An 8,254-nucleotide genomic window follows, 5' to 3' on the forward strand; every position below is an offset into this window, starting at 1 on the left:
CGTGTAAGAGAGTGTAGTAGCTAAAAGAACAGGTCCAAGTGCAGGAAGGAGCCATGTTGATATGGTGGTGTGCATCCAGACCTGTATGATGATGTCAGTACACTTAACACTCTTCTTTTCTTGGGCCAAAGAAGATGGCATCAAGCTGTGATTTTTAATTGTTTTCCCTCCTTTCCTTACTCATCTGATATTTTTAAATGTGGTGGGAAAAAGGTCTTGAATCCAGTAAGTATTGTGATGAAGCTCAACAGTAAATCAAATGTTGATTTTTTTTACAGTTGTTAGGTTTTAACAAAATCTCTATCAGCTGATGCCAGCTAGTAATCAGGCTTTACATATTGTTTAAGGTAATTCTGGAAGGAAAGAAAAAATTCAAAATATACAATCTCTTTAGAGATTTTACATTGTATCACATTTATTGGGGTTTGTGACACCAAAATGTGCCCGATTTAAAAATATTGCATGGAATATATAGATAATACATATGGTTGATAATTAAATTTGTTTTCAGACTTTCCCCAGAGATAACGGGTGACAATATGAAGTGTTACAAAATCAGAGTTGAAAGTAACTTTCCTGTGGAAAGTTACTAAACTTTTGGGGCTTCATTTGCCTCATCTATATGAGTGGTGATACCTCTTTTGTAAGCTTGTTGTGAGGATTAAATCATATAACATGTGAAAATAATAGTATAGTTTTTAGTTCAGAATAAGTGCTTAATAAATTCTCTCATTCTTCTTTCTAAAAGTAACACTATCTAAATTAATTGGTGCAGCATGTTTCTTATAGGAAAGCGTTTCATCACGTTTGTTTTTTCATTCCCTAAATATTCCATATGAGAAAGGGAGCTCTACTGTCACTTTTATTTTATAACTAGTAAATGTAAACATGTCTAGCTTTATTTTTATGTAAGTTGAAATAACTTTCAAAAACAAAAAACAAAACACCTGCTCACCCTAGCCTCTTCTTCCTGTCCGGTTTAAACCTAGTTGATCTTCATGAAGGCCTTCCAGGCTTTTCACAGTATCTTTTTGCCTTCTTCTGCCTCTTCTTCCCTCCTCTTCCAACTAGACCTACAGCCCACCCACTGTTCCTTAGATATACTTCACATCTTACTGTCTTAATGTTCCTGCCCTCCCTCATCTTATTCTATCAAAATCTGACTCATTTTTTCAAAGCCTGTGTCTTGTACACTAGTGGTTCTCAGAGTGTTGTCCACCCTCAGAGGAGTCCCCAGGAGTGTTTCAGGGGGCGCACATGGCCAAACCTATTTTCATAACACTAAGATGTTAGTGCTTTTTCACGTTTTCACTTTGTTGACATTTATACTCGTGGTGCAAATAATAGGTAAAACTGCTGGCACCTTACGATTCAAAGCAGTGGCACCATGCACTTGCAACAGAAAAAGGTCAGTTTCACTTAAGAATGTCCTTCGTAAAGGCGGTAAGATTAATAAAGCATATCTTTTAAATATTCTGTGTGACTAAATGGGGAGTACACAAAAAGCACTTGTGCAATCTGTGAGCTGAACACACCACTTTTTTCATGGAATCCACTTTTGCTTGAAAGAACAACTGACAAACTATGGGTATTCAGACTTATTTAGCGTACATTTTCTCAAAAATTAACAAAGTGAGTCACCTCCAGGAAAATTACTGGTTAGTATGTGTTGCCAATGATAAAATGTAAGTCTTCAGGCAAAAATTAGAATTTTGGAAAACTCGTATCTACCAATCTGAGCATGATACTTTACTGATGAGACTAGTAGTGATTTGAACAAGTGATTTGCAGTGGGTTTAAGTTAATTAGTTTTTCATGTTTTCAGTTTGAATTTCTAATATGATAAATATCAATAGATATAATCACAAAAACCAAGCTCTTTGGGGTTTGCAGTAATTTTTAAGACAGTAAAAGGGTCCTGTGACCAAAAAGGTTGAGGACTGTTGCACATTCTTGATTACCTCACCCCAGCCTAAAGATGTGATTTCTCCCCCTCCCATCCGCTCTCAAACTTTCTATTTCTCATACAATGCCTTGTATTATAATTATCTGCGTGCTTATTGTATATTCATCTTGGAGATTAGATTGTAATCTCTTTATAGTCCTGAATGATCTCCTAGTGGTACGGGGGAAACTATCTGGGACCGTGTGCCACTAACTTCCTGGGGCACCGTGGGTAAGCCATTGTGCCCTGGGCTTCTAATTCAAAATGAGAGTTGAATTTAATGACATATGAGTTTCCTTCCAGCTTGAGATACTTGAATACTGTTCTTCTTAGAATACCTTGTGGGTCCAGTGTTGTGCTAGCTATACGTTGGGAGATGGCGTTCGTGTTGTGAGGAAGAGCCCAGATTCTGGGGTCAGAGAGATGCGGGTTTCCAAAACGCATGATCTACATCCTCTTGGAGCTTCAGTCAGTGGCAGAAAGAAGTGAACCGCTGACTGCTGAGGCCATGAATAATTCTCTCTGAGAGAAGTAAACAGGGTCCTTACAGAGCATAGGCATTGAAATCCAAGTGGGAGGGAAGGAGGCGCTTCTTTCTTGTAGGTAATGATTCTTAAGTTGTTTTTAAAGAGCTGCAAGTAAGTTTCTTTGGCTTGATTTATACCGTAAATATGGCAGAGTGGTGTGGTTAGATAAGAGGCTGCACTGGAGAGGTAGGATTGGATTAAGAACCTGTCCCATGTAGTCCCATGAGATGGAAATGGAACTAATTGGAAGATGCGGTCGAGGGAGAAAGATGGCGAACACTTTTTCCGAGTGACGCGTACTCTTTGTGTGGAACTTTTGTTCACAATTAATCTTCCCCTTCCTTCCAAGAGGACTGCATGTCCTCATCTGAACTCGGGGAGAAGAACGACATCTCAAACTTTGAGAATGAAAGGACCTCAGGGAGCCATTCCAAGAAAGCCTCGTTAGTTAAGGCAGTGTAAGGGCGTGTGGAGTTCACCACAAAAGGGCATTCCGGAAGGTGTGGGGCAAGCGGAGGTGAGGGAGGAGGGGATGGCTAGAGATGCTGAGCAGTATTGAGATGAGAGCCTGAAGGAACTTATAGCCAAAAAGCAGCAGGGAGAGAGACCTGGGGGCTTGGCTGGCCTCACAGATCTAACCAAACTGGTTCCAACTAGAAGCAAGATGGTTTCTGTGCATGACATAGGCTCATGTCCCTGAGTGATGACCCAGGCTGCTGGACTGCTGTGTCTTGCATCCGGTCAGCCGTCTACCCTTTACTCTCAGGTTTGAATAGAATTGATTCTGGTAAAGTCCAAATTGTTAGGAGACTACAGAGCTCATCTCTGGCTAGAAGAGTACAAAGTACCCAAGAAAAGATGTTTTGTAATGAAGGCCATTTATAGGAACTCTGAATACTTGTGAGTAAGGCCTTTGTTCTCAAGGATTTGTTCATCAAAACAAGTTCTTATCAGGGGCCTGAAAGGATTGAGATTCAGACAGATAAAGAAGACCAGCCGGCCCAGGCTTCAGTTTTGCTAGAGATCAATACCAGAGGAGAGGCAAGAAGGCTGGACTCAGGAGATAGTTTTATCATTATTCTTATTTACAGATGAAGAAACTGAGACACAAAGAACTTGCCCAAAATCACATAGGTTGTAAATAGCAGAGTAGGATTCAAACCTAGATGCACTTGACTCCACATCTGTGTGTAAAGGGAAAGGAGAAGTTGCTTTCTGCAAGATGAGCTGGAGCAGAACCTCAGTTGAGTAACCCAGGGCTTTCACCCTGGTATTCCCCAGCAGACCCTGGTCGACTAACTGATGAATACACTGGGCTGTGAGAATACACAATCCTAGCTTTACCAGTATAATACTTTCAGATATTTTCCATGACTGTGTTTAGAGGAATCAAGATAGAGTGCCCAGGTGGAACTAGGCTTCAGGTTGTCTCCCAACACTGAAGTACAGGTGGTAGCTTCCAATGAGAAGGAGGCCAGGTTAGACGCAGCAGGAAGGAGTTCCAGAATTCATTAGTCAAGTCTTCCATGTGCTCAGGAATGAGAAATGAGAGCCTGCCCCAATTCTGATAACCCTGGGAAAATATTAGGGCCTAGGTTCTTGTCTATCCTCAGCAGTTCTCAACTTTGGCTTCAGTTGAGTTGCCTGGAGAGCTTTGAAAAGTGTCAGTAACCAGACCCGAGGCCCAGAAACTCTTGTCTTCAGTGAGGCCCAAGTAACAGTATTTTTTAAAAACTCTCCCACTTATTTCAGTGGGCGGCCAGGGTTGATAATCTACTAGCAGTGATAAGATCTTGAGCATGTCACATTGCTCTTTGGGCTTTAGTATCTTCACTTGCTTTAAAAAAAAAAAATTATTTGCTAAGAGCTCTTACTGCTAATATAAAAATATGAGGTTGTACTAAGTGATTTTTAATGTCCCAGGATTAAATTTTCATGAATCTCTTTTCATGAGGTAAGCATTTTAAAGTAATTATTTCATACAGGGTTCAGGGTGTATTGTCATCAGTGTTTCTCTTAGTACCTAGAAACAGCGTGGGGTCAATGCTGAGTTTGAGGTTTGAGTCCCATAACGACTCATTCACCTTACATGGGTAAGAATAGCAACCTCCAAATGTAGACAGTGCAAATCCTTGCCCGCTAGAAGAGGCATCTCAGAAATGTGCCCTCCAGAAAGTGAGTCCCTGGCACCATCTTCCATTGCAAACAGCAGCACTCAACTAATAATATTAGGTAGAAAACAGGACTCTAGAAAATAGATGAAGAACAATTCTAAGTCAGTAGAGAAACTTTACAGAACTTAGAAGCCAATGTATTGGCTTGTATCTTGTATTCAAGATTTTTCTTTTAAAATTGACATCCACAAGATGTGTAGGGGAAATTATGAAAGATTTGCTCTCAAAGAATATAATGTTTTACCTTTACATTTTTCTTAAGGGATAGGGGATTAAACAAGATTTTTCCCAGTGGATTGAGGCATAGCCTATTATAAGTCTCTTCAGCCTCAGCATCTGGAGCCCGGAAGGACCCAGCAAGGGCCTTCCAAATCCCTTCTCTTGGTTTCTCCCCACAGCTGACTATGCACAAAAGACCACTCGGGCTTCTTTCCACTCGGCTTCTGTGGAAGACGTTTATATATTTAATTTAATTGCCAGCACATTTATTCTGAAATATACCGGGTCCAATAATAAACCCAGGAAATGAGAAGGAAAGGATTTCTATGGCTCCACCTGTAAAGGCGTAGATTATGCAGGCACACACGTGGTTCAGCACCGTGTCCTCAGCAAAGGCGCTCCTTGCGCCTCCTTGCCTTTGCCCAGTTAATCAGTATTTAGTGCCCTACATGAGCTGCTGGAGTGGGTGAGGTAAGGAGCACAGACCTGGAAGCAGATGGCCTGGATTGGAATCCTGGCTGTGCAGCATGCAGGGGACATGATGTTCTGCAGGTCACTTATCCACCCCGAGCCCCTTCTCCCCAACCTGTGCAACAGAGGCGGTACGAATGCTGACCTCACAGAATTGCTGGGAGGGAGTGAGATAACCCACATAAAACAGTTAATGTGATGCCTGGCACTTAGTAAGTGTTTAGTAAAGTGTGAATTCTTTGCTAAGATCTCTTGTCAATATAAAAATGCACACCTTAAAGATAACTTTCTGCCATGGTTCTAGATAGGTCTTCTCCTTCAGCGTTCTCCATTTTTCCTTAAGCATGTTTTAGTACCACCAAGTTTTGTCTTATAGCAGGAGACCCAAAGCGACCCATTTAAAAGGAGCTTCATAGCACAGGCACGTTTCACCTAAAGTGCCTGCCTGCTCTGTGCCGGGTTTGTGGCAGCAGGGCCCAGAGGTGATAGTTTTCAGACAGGAGTAGGGTTGGTAACACATGGGTCATTTCCTAATGAATGGTGATAACTGGTCTTTTATGTTAGGTATCTTTGACTCTGGTCAGTACCAAACATCAAAGTGTCGACATCTACAAGCAGAGCTGGTGCAGGGAGGTGATTTCACAACCAAGCGAAATTCACTGCTGGACATTCCCCTGTTTGCTCATCATTGATTCTAATGTGACCAAAATGGAAACTGCTAACCCGTGTGTCAGTGCTTGTGCTAGAAACATACGCTGCCCCCAGGGAAGGAGAAAGGAAAGCACTTCGTTAAACTTCCCCTTTCATAGTCTGAAATTCCTGCTGCAACCTGAGGTCAGCCGTCTAGTCATCCACCCACGTTATGAGCCCAAAGAGGCCTGGAGGACCAGAAAGGAAGGAAGTCCTGAAGAAGCCTTCACGGCAACAGCTCATCACAGTGGACAAGAAAGGGACAAATTTTGTTCCAGGGACTTAACTTGGTGATTTAAAAAGACCCTTCTTCTGAGTAAGGCTGACTTAGTGAAACTAATAAATTGAGAATCTAGCCCATAGGGGGCAGACCTGCACTGAGGACCGGATCTCATGTCTTTGTTGGGCTTTGGTCTCTGGGAAAAGCACCCAGAGGAACACTCCCAAACATCATGCACTCCGGGTTTTCATCAAAATCTGCCTGCTGTTGTTAAAGATATCTTGTAGTGGTGGAGTTAAATGTTTGTCTCTGCCTGAAAATAGAAATCCTCCCTAGTCTAAACCACCTGTCTCTGTTCTTCGGAGAAAAGGGTAGGCACCAAACACTAGATCAGTCTTACCGAGAATATTTCACAGCCCTTTCTACATGGAAGCACTTGTCGTCTTGAGCTGTGAACCCAGGTGGGGAAGAAAAGTGGAACATTTTAACGGATTCACTTTCAAAATCAACTCCTTGAGCACTTCAAGGAATATAATAGGATCTAAAGTTAAAGAGGAGCAGTGAAATGACTCCTCACAACAAAAGATGGGAAATCAAGGTGACAGGCTTGTCAAAAGCAATTGAGGAAACTGCAAGGGTGAGGGTGTTTGTGCTGACAGGCTTTCTGAGACCAGGAAACCATATCTTCATGACCTTTAAGCATGATTGTTCAGCACAAATGTTCCCAAAATACAGTGATTTGGTTTTATTTTAAAGCTTGTTTTTTCATTTAAATATAGAGAAAGCAAAACAGAAAATAAAAAATTATTTCCTGCTCTCTTTTTTGTGCATTAAAATACAATATAGAAAAATGTGAAAATCTCTCCACTATCCCAAAAGGTAAATATTACTCATTTGATGCCTATCCTTCTGAACTTTTGGGTGGATGGATAGATGGATGGATGGATGATAGAGATATTTCCTGAAATTTTTTTCTGAACAAAAATGGAGTCCTGATAGATATAGATATATTATCTTGCTGTTTGTTTGTTTACCAAATAGTGTATCATGGACATCTTTCCAGACCAGTATACATAGATTTATCTCATTTTTAATGGCTTCATGGTATTCCATGGTATGGCTGTTCCAAGATTTATTTAACTATTTTTCTATTTATGGAGATTTCTGTTTCAATATTTTTCTGTAAAAAAACAATGCTTCAGGGAATATCTTTGTAGAGATATCTGTACACTTACTAGTATTCCCTACAGATTATTAAAAATGGGATTTCTGGGGCTTCCCTGGTGGCGCAGTGGTTGAGAGCCCGCCTGCCGATGCAGGGGACACGGGTTCATGCCCTGGTCCGGGAAGATCCCACATGCTGTGGAGCGGCTGGGCCCATGAGCCATGGCCGCTGAGCCTGCGCGTCCGGAGCCTGTGCTCCGCAACGGGAGAGGCCACGGCAGTGAGAGGCCCGCGTACTGCAAAAAAAAAAAAAAAAAAAAAAAAGGGGATTTCTGGTCAGATTTTGCATTTCCAAGCTTTCAGATGATGCCTGTAGTGCTGGTCTATGGACCAAATTTCGAGCAGCCAGGTCATGTAAGTAGTCCATCAAATAACAAGTCCAACTAATCTGAGATATATCCACATGCCAAAGAGGCCACGTATAGACCCTCTGGTTGATGGTGCCAGTGGAGCCCAGCCTTTCCTACTCAGTGAAGTTGTCTTAGACCATCCAAATCAGCCCCTTTGCCATCTAAATGCAGTACTAGCAAGTGACCACAGTTAATGTGGAGCAAAAGAACTGCCAAGGCAAAGCCTTGTCTGAATTCATGTTCCACAAAATTGTGAGATTAAATGGTGGTGGTTTTGTGTGTGTGTGTGTGTGTGTGTGTGTGTGTGTGTGTGTGTGGTATGCGGGCCTCCCTCTGCTGCAGCCTCTCCCGTTGCGGAGCACAGGCTCCGGACGCGCAGGCCCAGCGGCCATGGCTCACGGGCCCAGCCGCTCCGCGGCATGTGGGATCTTCCC

Source organism: Physeter macrocephalus, chromosome 15 (assembly GCF_002837175.3).
Source record: "Physeter macrocephalus isolate SW-GA chromosome 15, ASM283717v5, whole genome shotgun sequence".
NCBI lineage: Eukaryota > Metazoa > Chordata > Mammalia > Artiodactyla > Physeteridae > Physeter > Physeter macrocephalus.